We start from the raw sequence: 16,698 nt of genomic DNA on the forward strand, positions 1-16,698 counted from the left end.
AAACGTCAGATCTGTTCAATACCAAGAGTTGCTCGAAATCAGGTAGATAATAAACAGTGTGGCAAACAAAGCCTTAATCGACTATTTGAATCCAGAAAGTTCACAGCGAAACACTTTTCAACCATTCAAACCGCTAAAGAGAATCGGAAAATAAGGAATGGATATCCAAAAACGAACGTAAAGAACGTAAATAATAAAACAGTGTGAGTGATTTAAGGCATGAATTTATTTCTGGTTCCAAGAACCATCAAACCTTTTACTCCGTCGAAACAAAAGAAAAACTAAAGATTTTTCATTTCACTTTCTTTAATCCCTCACAAACCTATCCCCTACAATCTCCCTAGCATTGGACAGCCCCGGGGAAAAACCTCATGGCCATGATAAAATTTTCCCACATACCTGCGCAGGTTTTTCGGGCTTACGGTGGTGTGCGTGAGCGCGGCGAATCCGCCGCCGATGAACACGTTGCTTCGATGCCGGCGCCGCTCCGATGAACACGCTGCTGGCAGTGTGGATGTCGCACGACCAGGGGTGGGCGACGCTTCGTGGTGTTCCTTCAGCGCGCTGCAACAGGCGCGTTTAGTAGTCCTCCCAGTGGTCCGCTGCTTGGTAGACGACGAACTCGTTCGGTTCGGCCTTGGGCCGCAAGATGGCGTCTGGGTTTGCTCCGATAACCGGCGTGTTCGATGTGGTGACACGCGGGGGTCGCTCGTGTGCAAATTGGCCGAATTAAAGGTGCAGAGGGTGGCGCGGCTGGCGGAAGACTTCCGATTTCGGGGCCAGAGAGCACTACGCACGACGAATCGAGCTAATCCGGATTATTTCCGCAGGAAGGGACGCTGGGGTATCAATACCGGCCTTCACGTACTACTGTTTCCGTCTACACAACCGATAAAGTCCACGGGAACCCTCCCCTTGGACTGGCAAACACTGAACGTAATTGGCGCGCACAGCGAATACCGGCTCTCGGCTGTCACCTCTTTGGTGACTTTAAACGACGGTGGCAATTGACGACCACTGCGTTAATTTCGTTACGGTTAATTTAACGAACTTGCCACTCGCCTCTGTTTAGCTACCCCAATGGGCGGGCCGTAACGTGGCACACGAGCTTGCGACCCTTTAATTGCTCATAGCACAAGATGGCGGCGCCGCCAGGCAGCTTGCCCAAAAACCGAACTTTAACCTCCAAACGACAAGATGGCGACGCTTGTAGCTGATCGCCTCGACGCACGAAATCCGCAGATCCCGCGAAGAAAAATCCAGCCCGTAATAAAAAGCGCCGTGGGACGACGCTGCTGTCCAATGCAACTAATTAGCTCCCACAACTCCTAATATAATTCAATTACTTTACCTTTTATTTTACGAAAGATTATTTCACTAAAGAAGTTCGACGCGAAATTTATTTAAGTTTCAATAATTCGAAAGAACTACAAAAAATGGATAGGAAAATATTTAAGTTAATTCACTTCAAAGCACTCGCACCATATACACTTTTACCTTAGAAAAATTGAACGTAAAAGGAAAAAATAACTTTTATAAAGATTGCTCGCGACGCGCACTTCTTTATTCCAGCCGCTCCGTAATCGAAATGGACGAGTTGGAAAACTTTTCTAGCCAGCAACCCTCTTCGTCATGACTCAGAGGATTTTTGACATTTGTGTTACCCAATGGAATCAAATAGTTAAGAATAATTCATTTTTTTAAACTAAGTATTTACTGCCACCTATATTTTGAACTGCAAATTTTCTAACCACCCACATGCACACTCTTGGTATTTACAGATACGACCCCGCACGCAAAACTTGCAATACTTTATAGCAAACTAAAAATACAACCAACGTACTCAAGAACGTACCCATGGTATTTAAGATTTACTAATACTATAACCCTGCAGCCAAGAAACAAGCTTTCGCTTATTGGAAACGAACCTTAGAATATGAGTAGGGTAAAGATGTGCATTATTTCTACCAACTAAATAAAAAATAAACTATAAATTCCCAAATCAACGCAGAACGTTACAAGGGAAGGCCCCCACAAAGTTTGAGCCAAATCAAAAAATACAAAAATAAAAATGGTCGAAATCCACCGGTTTTGTAGAGAATTGCTCACGTGGCTTATGGATGGTCCCTACCAAACTATATTTTTCAAAGTAAAAAAACAAGGAAAATCCGCGATTATTTTTAACTAATTAATATTTTTCAATATTTTTTTAGCAATGTATATGATGCTGCTTGAAAACAAACAAACTCGCACTTTTTGACAGTTTGCCAGTTTGTTTGCTTGCGGTAGTGTAATGGCCCCTTAAGTAACGCTGTTTTCGAGAGGGAAAACAAGACATGTTGTGATATTTTGAACTGATGAAAATGTACGGGTGAACACATTTCATTGAATAATAAGTGTGAAAATGTTGCAGCTTTAAATTCAATGATTTCTATAAATAATTGTAAATATTTTTACCCAAACACAAAAGGCTCTAAAATATTTCATAAACTTAAAAAAATCAGAGCATCAGCTAAAAATTTATAATGCAAAGAATGTACAAACAGTTTGTTTGCTCGCGAACTGTTTGTAAACAAACTTTTCGGCAAACAATATGGTGGAGTAGGCAAACTGTCAAACGTCAAAAAGGTTCACGTTAGTCTTAGAGCAGGTATTAGACTATGACAAACAAACTCGCACTTTTTGACAGCGAGTTTGCTGCAAACAAGTTTGCGAATTTGGCAAGCTATCAAACATGAAAAAGGCATTATTATTTATTTGGCTAAACGAGTTTGCAAGAAATGGTTTCTAGCATGTTTTGTAGTATAACATTTTTTTTCATGTTTTTTTTTACTTTTACTTTTAGCAAACCTTTTGCCGGGACCTCGTGGTGTAAGGATTAGCGTGGTTGCCTCTCACCCAGTCGTCCTGGGTTCGATCCCAGATAGTCCCGGTGGCATTTTTCAAGACGAGATTTGTTAAATAGTTAGCTCAGTCCAGGTGTAGAAGTCGTCTCCCTGGATTCTGTCTCGGTGGAGTCTCCTGTAGGCAGTTGGACTAACAATCAAAAGATCATCAGTTCGAATCCCGGGGTAAATGGAAGGTGTACAAAGAGGTTTGCAATTGCGTCAACAATCAAGACTTCAGACACCTAGTTTCGAGTAGGAATCCCGTAATCGGGAACGCCAATATTTTTCTGTTGACGTGCCAATGTCCGTTTTTAAGCAAGGGTAATTATCTAGAATAGATGTTGTACAGCTACATACTTTTTATGCGTCAAAAGAAAAAAAAGAAAGATGTACATTTTTCTATGTGTTGTTATCAAATTCATACAAAATCATTCATACGGTTAATTTTCCGTCCCAAAAATCGCTTTTCCGATTGCCACAAAATCCACGTTTCCAACTTCAACCAGACCAAGAAAAACGGAAAATCCTTCTGTCCTCGCAGCTGTGACAACAATTGCCACAGTTTCTTTCTATTCCAGAAAACCTCACGACCAACTCCACAACGTCACACTGACACAAACACTTTTGCAAACGCAAGTCAACCGAACAGCGTTGCCACATGTACAGATATTTTTGGCACATACCAAACACTCAAACTAATTATTTTTACAGTTAAAATACACTTGAGTAGTTTTTGTAAACTGCACTAAAAAGATAAACATTTTTTGCATCTTTTTACTTGTTTAGTTTTTGATAAATATGTTTTTCTTTAAAGTTATACTGCCGAGCTTCCGTGGCCGTGAGGTTACGCGTTTCGCCTTGTAAGCGGAAGGTGATGGGTTCGATTCCTGTCTGGCTCGGCAAAGTCAGATCCCTTCAAAGAGTAATTCTACTCACTGGGAATACTGACCGGTAGGGGATGGGTTTCGATTAGCGGCGTGCTGGGTTTCCAATCCAGAGGTCGTGAGTTCGATTCTCGTACCGGGATGATGAAGTTTTTATACTTGATTGAGTGTTTGGTCTGTGCCAAAAATATCTGTACGTGTGGCAACGCTGCAACCGAATCCAAATGAATTTGTAATGTTGCACCCAAGCTCTTTTTCTTCTTGCTTTTTTTCCACCTGTCACACGCTTCAGTCGCACTCGCGCGGGAAAACTCTTCTTATTTTATTTAAAATTTCACCCCGTGAGAACCACACGCGTTTTTCACCCAACTGGGTTTTTTTTTCCAGCGAAAACGACCGGCGAACTCTCCGGAACCGACCAACCGCCTGACGGGTTGTGTGCCGGAATAAAAGGATGGATGCTGCGCGAGAGTTGGCTGGCTGGGAAGAAACTTTCGCCACTCAATTTGCAAAGATTGGATACGGTGAGCTAGGGAGTGATTCGAACTGATTTTTGTGACTAGTTCGGAATTTGTTTTGCGAAAAGTCAAATGGCAAGATTTTTTTAAATAAAAAATAAAAAGTATCTTTTCGCACAGAGGCATGACTAAAAAATGAACTTTTTACAGAAAAATATCGTAAATACCTTCATGTATGCTAGGGTGGTCCAAATCCGGGCTTTCTCGGGGCTACCCCCTGAAACCAAAGATTGGCCCATCATAAGGCTGAATTCCAAATTTGAGCTCATTCTAACCACGGGAACCCCTCCCTCTAATCGCTTGAAGTTTGTATGGGAAAAATCGACAAAATGTATGGAGAAAAGCAACTGTTTTGAAAAGTTACTAATAACTTTTCAGCAAAAAATCTAAAAAATATGGTGTCTTCGAGAATATTGTTCTAAATTAAACGAAGGTCCTACATCTGAGAATTGATAAAGATTGGACGACAGTTGCGCCCTCCATAGCCAAAAAAAGCGTAAACAGTTGCTTTCCTCCATACATTTTGATAATTTCTCCCCTCGAAAACAGCATGATTCGAAAAAAAGTTCTCCGATCGGGATCAAAATTTTTCCGGGGGTTCCTTGGCCGAAATAATTATACCCGTATTTTTTTGTTCGGCTATTAGGGTGACCTACGCCGTTTTATGGTGGTCAAAAAAATTGCCATTTTCGTCATTTTTCGCAAAAAAACACATTTTTCAAAAATTCATATCTCCGCGCCATTCAATCCGATTTTAGCTGTCCTAGACGCAAAAGAAAGGTGATTAGTTTGGCTATTTAGGAAAAATAGCAGGAAGTTTCAAAAATCTAGCTTAACATTTGAAAAGGTTGTATGAAAACTTAAAATGCTGTTTTGAAGGTCTCGGGACCAGAGAGCCTATGTTTGAAAATATTTTTACCTGATTCCTCGGAATTTACATAACATATCATAAAATGGTGAAGTTATGATTTCAAGTTTCTGAGATACGATTTAAAAAAAAATAAAAACTGGGTTTTTCGACGCGCCACTCGCAAAAATGGAAAAAGAAGAAAACGGCAAAAAATCGACTTTTTTCACTAAAACTGCGATAACTTGAAAATTTCAGCGATGACCTATAGATGTTGTGGTACCAAAAGTTGCGTCTTTCAATTACGAAAACTTTGGCACCATAACATGTATAGGTCAGTATCAGTCTATGAGAAATCGAAAAGGTGACTGGAAATTATTAAAAAAAGCAAAAAAAACTATAAAAAAATAGCTAAGCGATATTTTAGACAATGTTGACAGAATTTAAAAAAATATACTAAATTTGTTTCGAACTCTGGGTTTCTTCCATTTATAGGACTGTAAAAAATGTTGAAGACTCTCCAAAATTTTGCCAAGAAATCTCATTCTTGCATTAAATAGCAAAAAAATAAAATAATCCAAATGTAAAAGCAGATTTTCATATTTTTTTCATTGTTTAGGCTTGTACAAAATTTATTATTAGTAGTTTATGCAACAAATTGCAAAAAGAGGATTTTTCAGCCATAGTCGTACATTTATCCAACGAGGTTCACCGAGTTGGATAAATACGAAGAGTGCTGAAAAAATCAAGTTTTGCTTCGAGTTCCATACAACATTTTTTGCAATTCCGAAAAACACCCATTGAGTGAAATTTTAAGTAAAATTTTCATGTATTTGTCAATAAATCATTTAAATCAAAAAACACTTTTCAACACAAGTGCTGAAAAGTTCAACTTTTCAGCACCCATTTGAGTGCTGAAAAGTAGAACTTTTCAGCATTTATTTTGAAAACTGTTGCTATTCGATTCTGTTATTTTTGGTACAGACAAGAAGGCTATTTCGTCGTTCAATCATGACAGGAAAAGTAAATAGTTTCACGACGGAATTGCAAAAAAGTTATTATCACCCTCCCCTTCAATGTTTGCCCGAAAAATCAGAGAGCAAAAAGATATAAAAAAAAAATTCAAAATGCCAATGGAAATTTAAGTGCAATCAACTAAAATCAATTTAAAATGCATTTGTCTGCGTTCAGAATATTTTTTAGCATGCATGGTTTTTTTTTTTAAATTTCAATGTTTAGTATCGCGTAGAGTTTTTTTTCCAGTTGAATTTTTGTTTTCGTCAAATATTATATTTTTTGAAAATTAACTATTGCAAAACAACTGAATTAGTGTAAAATTTATTCAAAAAAAAACTTTTTGTATTTCAATGTTGAGACTACGGCTTGTTATTTAGATTTTGCTATTTTTTATTCCCCTTCCCACCCACCCCCTTCGAGGAACAAAAGCTTTGAAAAATATTTGCATCGGCCTTAATGAATTAAAACAAATTCCAAAAAAGGTGTTTTTTAAAATATTACGTCTAGAAATTTTTTGGATTTCATAAATATCTAGGTTTGTTTGTTTTACTTCTAGGAATGAGGAAGCTAAAAACAAGGCACAATATTTTTCACCAAATTTCTAGTTAAACGTCTCCTTCGGAATAGTGAAAAAATACATTTTTAAGTTTTCAAAAATGGCAAAGACAGTCCTACTAAAGCCATTCTGATCTTGGAAGGATCGCCCAAACTTCGTTATATTAACCGCGAACAAAACTCGAACATTTTGATACCGGAAAGTTGATGTTATTTTGTGGTAATGTTTACGTCAGCTGTCGTTATTTGAAAATGTTTAGGCCGATGCAAATATTTAAAAAAGTTTTTGTCCCTCGGCCCTGGCCGAGGTCAAGGGGGGGGCAAAAAAATTAAAAAAAATAAAAATTTAAATAACAATCCATAGTCTTCACCTTTAAATGAAAAAAGTGTTTTAAAATACATTTTACACTAGTTCAGTTGTTTTGCAATCATTAGTTTTCAAAAAATCTAAGATCTGTCAAAAACAAAAATTGTATCGAAAAAAAAGATTTTGCATCGAAAATTTTCAAAAAATCTTAAGATTTTTTAATAAACCCAAACATGCTAAAAATGATTTTAAACGCAGGAGAATGTATTTTAATTTGATTTCAGCGGGTTGCACTTGAATTTTCATTGTAATTTTGAAGTTTATTGTAAAAATATTTTTTATGCCCCCTGATTTTTCGGGCCAATATTGAAGGGGGGGTGACAAAAACTTTTAAAAATATTTGTGCCAGCCTTATTGATATTTCAAAGAATTTGGATGCTGTTTTTGAGGTAAAAAAATCGGAATTTTTAATAATTCTTAAATTAAAAAAAAATACCAAGAGATGTAATTTACATGATCAAAATTAAAAAAAAAATGAGGGTAAACTTGGAAGAACTCCTAAGAAATATGTATAAAATATAACCAATTTAATCAAACTGACTGACTAGATAACAATAACAAGTTCAAATATTCATTCTAAAAATTGTATTTATTTATTGAAAATTAAGACTAGCTCAAAAAAAAATCTCTCCTGGGAGAAAAAAATTAAGTTTTACCAAAACGTAATAAAATGATTGTAAATCAAAGGAAACATATTTTGCATATTTTTGAGTTGAATTGAAATTTTTAAAATTTCTTTTGGAAAATGTTGCCTGACAAATCTCAGACTTTCTTCATTAAACCCCAAAGCTCCCTAACCTCAAACCAAAGTGCTGCTGGTTGAAACGCGTGCATGCCAAAGATTGGTTGGGAGGGGAAGGGCTTGGTGTTGGAGGTAAATCAATAAAATTTCATCGCTTTTCAACGAGCTATCAATAAAATATGGACGTCTCAACCTCCCCGTCCCATCCAACAGTTTTGTGTTTGAACTCGGAAAGCTGAAAAGACGCACACGAAACAATTTGATTGCGCACCGAGCGAATGCGAATCTAATAAGAGTTGCTCTTTATTTTCGATGCCAGAAATCGGTCCGTGCAACAAGTTGCGTTTCATTTGGAAGGAGAAGAGAATGAATTTATTATTAAGAAAATGTGCTACTGAGCAATTTCCCCCAGAACAAAAAAAAAACTAAAATATTTATAAACTTTCCCATCAGCGCAAAGTAGTGCAACGAGTTTCATTTTCCCTTCAACAACAACAACAAAGTCCCTCGAAGGAGTCGTCCACAATGGACAAAGTTGCACAGCGCAGTTATCTTGTTTTGAAATTTTCTGTAGTTTGAAAAGTTGTTTAATGTAACGGAGAGTCTGGGCTGACTTCCCACCATCCAAGCGCAGTTTGCAGAGGATGCAAATCGGAACGAAATTGATTGTTGTGATCATGCAGCAGCAGCAGCTGGTTTGAAAAGTGGGTCAAATGCTAAAGTTTTGTTTCCCTTTATGGGAAACTGTCATCGACAGAAGTGTTTGTAAATGTGTTTGTTGTGGAATTGACCATCAAGTCAAAAGTTTGTACGTTTTAGATTGGGAATGACGTCGTTATGATTTCTAAAGCATCAACCATAAAAATTGAGGTTTTAATCAGGTTGAATTTATCAAAATAAAAAGGTCTATTTTGATAACAAAAATTATTCCAAAAAATCCACTGTCCCAAGTGCTACCACCTATCGCTGTGATTTTCAAAAGTGACACAATACTCCACATGTGACAGAGTAAAATAGCAGTGTCGAACGTGCCACTTATCCGATTAGTTCTTATTATTTGTTCGTTTTCTTTTTCGCGCGCGCAAAACGATACACCTAATTGTCTACTACATCCAAACAGACACACCCACACACGATATTATTGTCATCAACGTTTTGCGTTAACGTTATGCTCTCGTTGCAGAAACGCCAATTTTTGTTGCTTATTGTTCATGCTACAAAAGTATTAAAAGGTAATAATTTATCAAATCTCGCCAAATGAATGCATGACAAATGGTCGAAAGGACAAAAGGTCGAAAGTGGACAAAAGTCGAATGTTTTCTTTGATATTTTTTAGTTTATAATAATTGTAATTTTTTCGTTTTTTGTTTATTCGACCTTATGCCCTTCTACGTTTTATCGCACATCCCGTTAATGTTTGCTTATTTTGTTGACTTCACGTTTATTGTTTTTTGTTTCCATTTTTTAACGTTTTTAAAATCTCTTTTCAATGTTGATTTTTCGTTAAATATTTATGGTAGATCTCGAAGCACTCTTTGATCTTTTGCATGCTTTTTGCAGACTTTTGTTTTTTTCCAAAAATGTTGGGTTTATTGGGTTTTCTTGTTTCATGTGGCTTTGAAAATGTTTCGAAAAAACAGTTTTTTCAGCGCCAAAATAAATGTGTATTTACGGTCGACTCTCTGGCTGTCGATCATCTCGTTATCAATATTGCTTCAGCTGACTTTTTCAGTCCCTTCAAGAAGCATGCTTTAATTTGTCGTTCTATAATTTGTTACCTTCCGCTCTCGTCGATACCCTCAACATCAACACCGAGAGAGTCCAATGTATTCAAGCAAGTATCACAAAATGATTGAAACAATACCCGAGCAGACGAAAATAACTTGGGACGGTCAGTTTTTGATATTGTGAGAAGATCGAAATATGTTATTGGGATGATCGGATTAGTTGTTAAAATAACAAAAATCAATAACAAAGATTTGTTCGAAGAATAACTTAAACTGTTATTATGTTGTTATTGCAATAACAAACCAATAACACAGAAGGAATCATGAAGTAATAACAAGATTTGTTATTTTGTGCGGAGAGGTGGAGCAGCATAATAACAAAAAATGTTATTGAACTGGTATGTCTCCATAACAAAAAAAGTTATTGTTTTGGTTTATTTGTCATTTGCAAATAAACCTGCAGTTGCCATAACTCCTCTGTATTAGTCAGGGCTGCAGAGCCGGGTACCTCCAAGCGAATTTGAATCCATACTTTGAAGACAACTCCGACTCTGGACGCAGGATATGACTTCAACGACGACTTCAGCTCTCCAAAAATACCCGACTTCACAGATTCCGACTCCAAGTAAAAGTTGCTGAAAATTAGATGAATCCGATGCAGTCTCCGAGGTCTCACTCCAGCTCAAACTTCAACGTCAGCTCCGACTACCTGGCTCTGTGAAAATAGTAGCAGTTTTTGTTATTCACACTTCAAAAATTCTCAATAAATAAATCAATTCCGTTAGGGAATATAACAAAATTAAAAAAAAATTACTCTCAAAAGTTAATTTTATCGGATTAATTAGCTTGAAAACCCATTTCATGGTGAAATAAATGACCCCGATGAAATTGGTCAAAATTATTTCATAGTTCTAGCCAATTTTAGCAAAGTCCCTAAGGGGGTATATCAAATAATTTAAAAAATCAACTTTCAAAATTTCAACTTTTTAGAATAATTTTAGCTTAAGGACCCCATTTCATGGCCAAAATAATGATCCTGACGAAATTGGTCAAAACTATCCCATAGTTCTAGCCAATTTTAGCAAAGTCCCTTAGGGGGTATATCAAATAATTAAAAAAATCAACTTTCAAAATTTCAACTTTTTAGAATAATTTTAGCTTAAGGACCCCATTTCATGGCCAAAATAATGACCCCGACGAAATTAGACAAAATTATCCCAAAGATCTAAACATATTTAACAAAAGAAAAAAATAATAACAGATTGTGTTATGGACACTTAGAAACTTTTCCATTTGTGCGATTTATGGTAATTTTATTTCTAAGTCAGTATACCGAACGAATAACAAATTTTGTTATTAGGAGAGTTTGTGAAATGTATAACATTTCCTCTTATTAGCGTGTTATTAAACATTTTCAATATAATATCACTTCAATACCATATTTTGTTATTTTATCAGAAACTGTTATTATTTTTTGTTCTTGAAGTTGAACTTCAGGATAAAATAATAACACTTTTTGTTATTTTAACAGGATTTGTTATTGAAATATTATAAATTTTGTTATTACCGTCTGCCCGGGTATTAAAGAATTTATGAAAATATTTATTCCTAAAGTTTGATGTCCATTTCGATCTGTAGTTCCGAAATTCAAATTTTCAAACAGTCCTAATGTCCAAATAAATAATTAAAATATAAAAATAAATTTATATGGTATGTTTACAATTGTTCAAGCATGTTAATGAATATTTAAATTTTCAGCAAGAATTATTTTTGCCTTTTGAAGCGTGATTGCCTCTCACCCAGTCGGCCTGGGTTCGATCCCAGAAGGTCCCGGTGGCAGATTTAGAGACGAGATTTGTCTGATCACGCCTTCCGTCGGATGGGGAAGTAAATGTTGGTCCCGGTCTAACCTAGAGGTGTTAGGTCGTTAGCTCAGTCCAGGTGTAGGAGTCGTCTCCCTGGGTCCTGCCTCGGTGGATTCGCTGGTAGGCAGTTGGACTCACAATCCAAAAGTCGTCAGTTAGAATCCCGGGGTGGATGGAAGCTAAGGTGTAAAAAGAGGTTTGCAATTGCCTCAACAATCAAACCTTCGGACACCTAGTTTCGAGTAGGAATCTCGCAATCGAAAACGCCAAGGCAAAGCTGTAGAGCGAATAATTTGATTTTGATTTGATTTTTTGTAAAGGAGAGGTGATTAAAACTTGAAATTAAATTTGCAAAGATTTGAAGTTCATATCTAAAAACCACATTTACACAATAAAAAAGAAAGTTTGCATTTACCAAATCAAAAAAAGAGTTCAGATGTCATGGAATTGTTTTCAAACTCGAAAAAAAACCTAATACGCAGAAATAGCATTACTTCGACGGTTTGTTATTGTCGGTTGGGCTCAAGCTTTTGTAAATGGCTTAGTGTCTGGCTACTCGAAGAAGACAATTCAGTGGGCAAAAGGGGAATGATTTAACCTCTTACCTTTATGTGTCAACGTGGCTTACAAATCTGTAAGTATGGTGTTGGAGGAGTTGAAAATCAGTTTTTAGTTTTAATTTGTACTTTTTTCCAGAATTTAAAAGTTGAGTAAAAATTCGTCACGTCCAAGAAATTTTACTAAATTTAGTATTTATTTAAATTTAGTAATTTATTGAAATCAAAGAAAGCTTGTAAAATCAAATGAATGCAGCATTCGCCCAACAAAAAACTCTCATTACAGCTTCAAAATCATCCAATTAATGGGACGGTCTGGCAGATGATGAATCCAGCAAAGAACGTATCAATCTCATCTCGTATCATTTCGTTTTAATGGCACTCATCCGGTCCCAAGTATTGATTACTGCGCTTTTTATTTGTCCCGCGTCATAACCCAAATCCCATTTCCAGCCCAACACTGGGTCTTCGTTTTAATGCTAACAAGCGCACACTGCTCTAAAAGCTCGGCTATAGTTTGTCGATGCCCGCGGGGGCCCATATCTCATGTCACAAGGATTCAATATTCATCTCGTCTGAGTACCCTGAGACTGATTCCTCCCACCACCCACCAATCCGTCACAGCTGTGTGGGGGGAATCAGATAAAATTGACAGAGCGTCACCGTGTATGTGTATTACATGAGGGCGATGTTATTTTTTCTTTTTTTTCCCGGGAATTGGTCGGAACGATGTCACGTTACATGTCATTTGACGATATTTTTTTTTGCTGCTCAAACTTCCAAGGTTCAGTACCGCTTCCTTACGCAAAGATGAGCACAAAAATGTATGACACCGATTTGAAACGGAAGTATGCGTTGCTAGGGTGGTACTGTTCAAAATTTATCACTAGTATGAATCATTAGAATCACAAGATTTTTAAAATTGAAAATCAATCAATTGGTCATTGGTCACATTCAAATTTTGTGTGATTGTGTTCAAAACTATTCAAAATCTTTGGAAAAACATTGATTTTGATTTTTATGGATTTGAAAACTTTTTTTTAATGCAAATCTTTTTTTTATAATTCGGCATAACTGAGTTTTAACATATTGTTATTATTTTCATTTTTTAAAATGTTTTGCAGAGCGTAAGTGTTTATTTAAATTAAAGTAACCAAATAATTATTTTCGTAGTTTAAAAAAGCATAAATTAATTCGAAAATAAAAAATATTTAATATGAGCATCGGTCCAGAAATCGCCAGAAGATTGTATTTGAGTTTTGATTATTTTTTATTTGCATGAAACTTTTTCTCTTATCATGGTTTTTCCATTACAAATTTGAATGAAAAAAAGTGTTTAAAAATGCATCATACACCTGTCCAAGTTTTTGCAATCATAAATTTCCAAAGTACCGAAGTATTGACGACAATTTATTTTTTTGCAAAAAAAAAATTGCGGTGCTGTACATTGGAATTTCATGAAAATTCAAATTATGTTTAATCCTGCCCAGGGATGGAAAAATCGCAAAAAAAAATAATTTTCGCTTGCGAACTTTCTTCACCCGCAAAAGAGAGAGCAGGCCAATCACGCAAAATAAAATCTTCCCCAAAAATCAATCTGTTGATGATTTTTTTGTGAATTTTCTTGTTAGCACCACTTAAATTTATTAACATCGCTTTGTTTACACTCATTGCCCATCTACAAAAAGTGACAGTCCATTTTTCATCAAAATTTATAAGCATAGATGTTTTTTAACTGTGATGCATTGAAACGATTTTTTTAATACAATGTATTTTTTAATGAATTAATTCAGAATGTCAAAAATAAATAAAACAAAGAACATATTAAGACTGACTCACTTTCAACGATATCCAAATGTTATTCATACATGAAAAATATATTTAATAAAAAAAAACTAACCTTATCCACCTATGTGTTTGTTGCCTTCCTCACTTTTCACCAACATTTGGTGATATGATGGGTTTGGACACAAATTCTATCTATCTTCTATATATATACACAATTTCGACGGTTTTGTTCGAACGCGAATCAATTCAACACGGAACGTCCGATCGAGGTGCTCTTTGTTGCGTTGGGTTCGTATGGTAAGTTTGTGAATCCAAGGAAGGTTCTTACGCCAAAAAGTCACATCCTTGGCCAAATATCACTTAAGTGGTCATAACTCGAGACAGGGTTGCTAGATCTTCAATGAATTGGACTCATTAAAAAGGTCTTTTGATGACCTATCCAACGATGGGTTGGATAATGGATCCGGACATAGTTTACATACATTTAAGTGAGAACCGGCTTCAATAAAGTACATAAATATCACTTAAGTGGTCATAACTTGAGACAGGGTTGCCAGAACTTCAATGTTTTGGACTCATTGGAAAGGTCTTTTGATAACCTAACCAACGATGGGTCGGGTGATGGGTCTGGACATAGTTTACATGCATTTATGTGAGACCTGATTAGCATTTCTGACACTTTTTTATACGTAACTTTTGAACTACTTATCGGATCTTCAAACAATTCAATAGTGCAGTATGGGGCACCAAACCGGATCGAATGCAACTTATTTGACTCAAATCGGATCAGCCAGTGCCGAGAAAACTTGGCAAGAATTTGGAGCACACACATACACAGACACACAGACATTTGTTTAGTTTTCGATTCTGAGTCGATAGGTATACATGAATATAGGTCTACGAGCTGTTTTTCAAAAGTTCATTTTTCGAGCAGGATTATAGCCTTACCTCAGTGAGGAAGGCAAAATGTGAAAAAAAATCCAATTTGAATTATTGTAGATTTTCTCTGAAAGTAACTGAGGTATTTAAAAATATATGGGTCATTCCAGGTCAACTGAGTACACTTTGGGACTCGACCTTCACCGATTTGGACCAAACTTGGTGGGAATGTTCATCTATCTATAGTTAACAGAAATTCCATGTTTGGTGCTGATTGGACCATCCCTCTATTTTTGGCACCGCCCTCTTTTTTATCGATTGTCTAAAAAACTTTTTTTTCTTTTTATCATTACTTTGCAAATACCTAAGCAAAAGACTTTCTACATGTTGCATTTTATAGAAAATTGTCCAATTAATTCGATAAACATAAAATTTTAACCCTTAACTGCCTAATACTAATATTATATTTAAACGTTTTAAGCATCAAATTTAGTTTTGACCAATTCCTTATTTTTTTATTTGTTTTATTTTATCACCATCGTGTTCCCCGGACAATTTTTCATTACAATCAATGTAGACCTCAAACTAAAATGAACAATTGGCTAGATACAGCGATTTTACTGAAAAAAGTTTAATTTTACGCAGCACTCGGCAGTACATGGTGTACTTTTCAACAAAAGAGATGAATCCCGCATAGTTCGGTTTTTATATGTGAGAAACTTATATCGGATTTGAATTCATAGGACACAGTGCTGCGAAAATCAAACTATTTTTAGTAAAATCGCTGTATCTCGCCAATAGTTCATTTTAGTTTGAAGTCTACTAATATTATTATGTAAAATTGTCCGGGAAACACGATGGTGATCCCCAGGGTCGTGCACAGGATTTTCGAAAGGGGAGGGTTTTCTCGAAAGGGGCGCATGGGGTGCTTGTTTAGATTGCGAAAGGGCGCTAACAGTGAATCTTTAATCTCAATAAATAATACTTTGGTATATTTTACATATATTTTGCTGGTTCGAATCCCGAGGCGGACGCTCTAAAATTCTAAGTGTAAATATGGGTATCCGGCGCCGTCGCTCTGTGCCTTACTCAAACAGGGCGGCGAAGTCCTTGTAGTTAAAAAGAAGACAGTGGTTGGTCTAGTACCGGCCGACAGATATAAAGTCAACTTCGTTTTTTTTTATATATTTTACATTGGTGTAACAGGAGACTACACTTTTTGAATTGGCGCTGCAAATCGTGTTGAATAGCGCCATGAAGGGGGGGCGTTAATTCGGAGTTTGAGCGAATTTGAGATTTTTGCGCAAATGAGAGTTTTGGCGTAAATCGGAAGAGGGATGGGCCGTTCACTTGTGGAGCGTAAACGGGGTTTTAGTGAAGAAGTAGAGCGTCCAAATTCCCGTCCCGGGAAATAAATTCCCGGGAATTCCCGGGATTTCCCGTAAAAATATATTTCCCGTTTCCCGGGAAATTTATAAATTTCCCGGGAATTCCCGAATTCAAGCGGAAGTATACATTTTATTATTTTTTTTGATCCATATATTTTTTAAGTGCTCTAGAAAAAATGAAGAAACACAATTTAATATCAAGATTTATTTCTGATAATATTAGTTTCTGAAGAAACTGGAAATTGACCTTGCTAAATGAAAATAAACTTTTACAATTCAAGTAAACTTTTTAAAACATAATTGGATACAGAATAAAGAATACGAATAGTTTACGTTTTTGTTTACCATGATCAAATTAGATGTAAATTTAATTGGCATAATTAAATATTTCAAAAAGGTTTTTGCAAGCAGAATTACTTCAATTCGTTGAAAAAAATCAATTTAAGGTAAAAGAATTATGGAGCATGGATGCAACAATGGGTGTTAGAAGGTTTAACATGAAAAAAAAATCGAAGAGTGGTAGTGGGTTGATGACAATTTATCGTATAGTTTAAATCATGTTTTCGTTCCATAAAAAAAAAGTTCAACAGAAGTCAATTATAAACCTGAAAACCAAGAGGAAAAAAAAACATTTTAAAATCATTAAAAAACTACTTTGTACTGTTTAACACTGGAA

General features: G+C 35.9%; 1 protein-coding gene and 1 long non-coding RNA gene across 13 annotated transcripts in view; both read right to left on the reverse strand.

Annotated features, from left to right (window-relative positions):
- LOC6032553 (exocyst complex component 4) overlaps positions 1-16,698 on the reverse strand; it is a 183,305-nt gene that overhangs the window by 75,758 nt on the left and 90,849 nt on the right. For 2 of the 12 annotated variants that reach the window (XM_038262615.1, XM_038262614.1), the window contains exon 1: positions 4,049-4,220. The exons of 9 other annotated variants lie outside the window; for them this stretch is intronic. The gene's annotated coding sequence lies outside the window, so the exon portion shown is untranslated. Of the gene's footprint in view, positions 1-4,016; positions 4,221-16,698 lie in introns of those variants that run through there. One more of the 12 variants, XM_038262613.1, reaches the window with a different exon arrangement.
- LOC119769589 lies at positions 449-1,518 on the reverse strand. Its single transcript, XR_005278439.1, has 3 exons — positions 1,498-1,518; positions 1,352-1,427; positions 449-1,292 (listed from the first exon to the last, which is right to left on the reverse strand). It is a non-coding gene; the product is annotated as an uncharacterized LOC119769589 (long non-coding RNA).

This window comes from Culex quinquefasciatus, chromosome 3, assembly GCF_015732765.1.
Source record: "Culex quinquefasciatus strain JHB chromosome 3, VPISU_Cqui_1.0_pri_paternal, whole genome shotgun sequence".
NCBI lineage: Eukaryota > Metazoa > Arthropoda > Insecta > Diptera > Culicidae > Culex > Culex quinquefasciatus.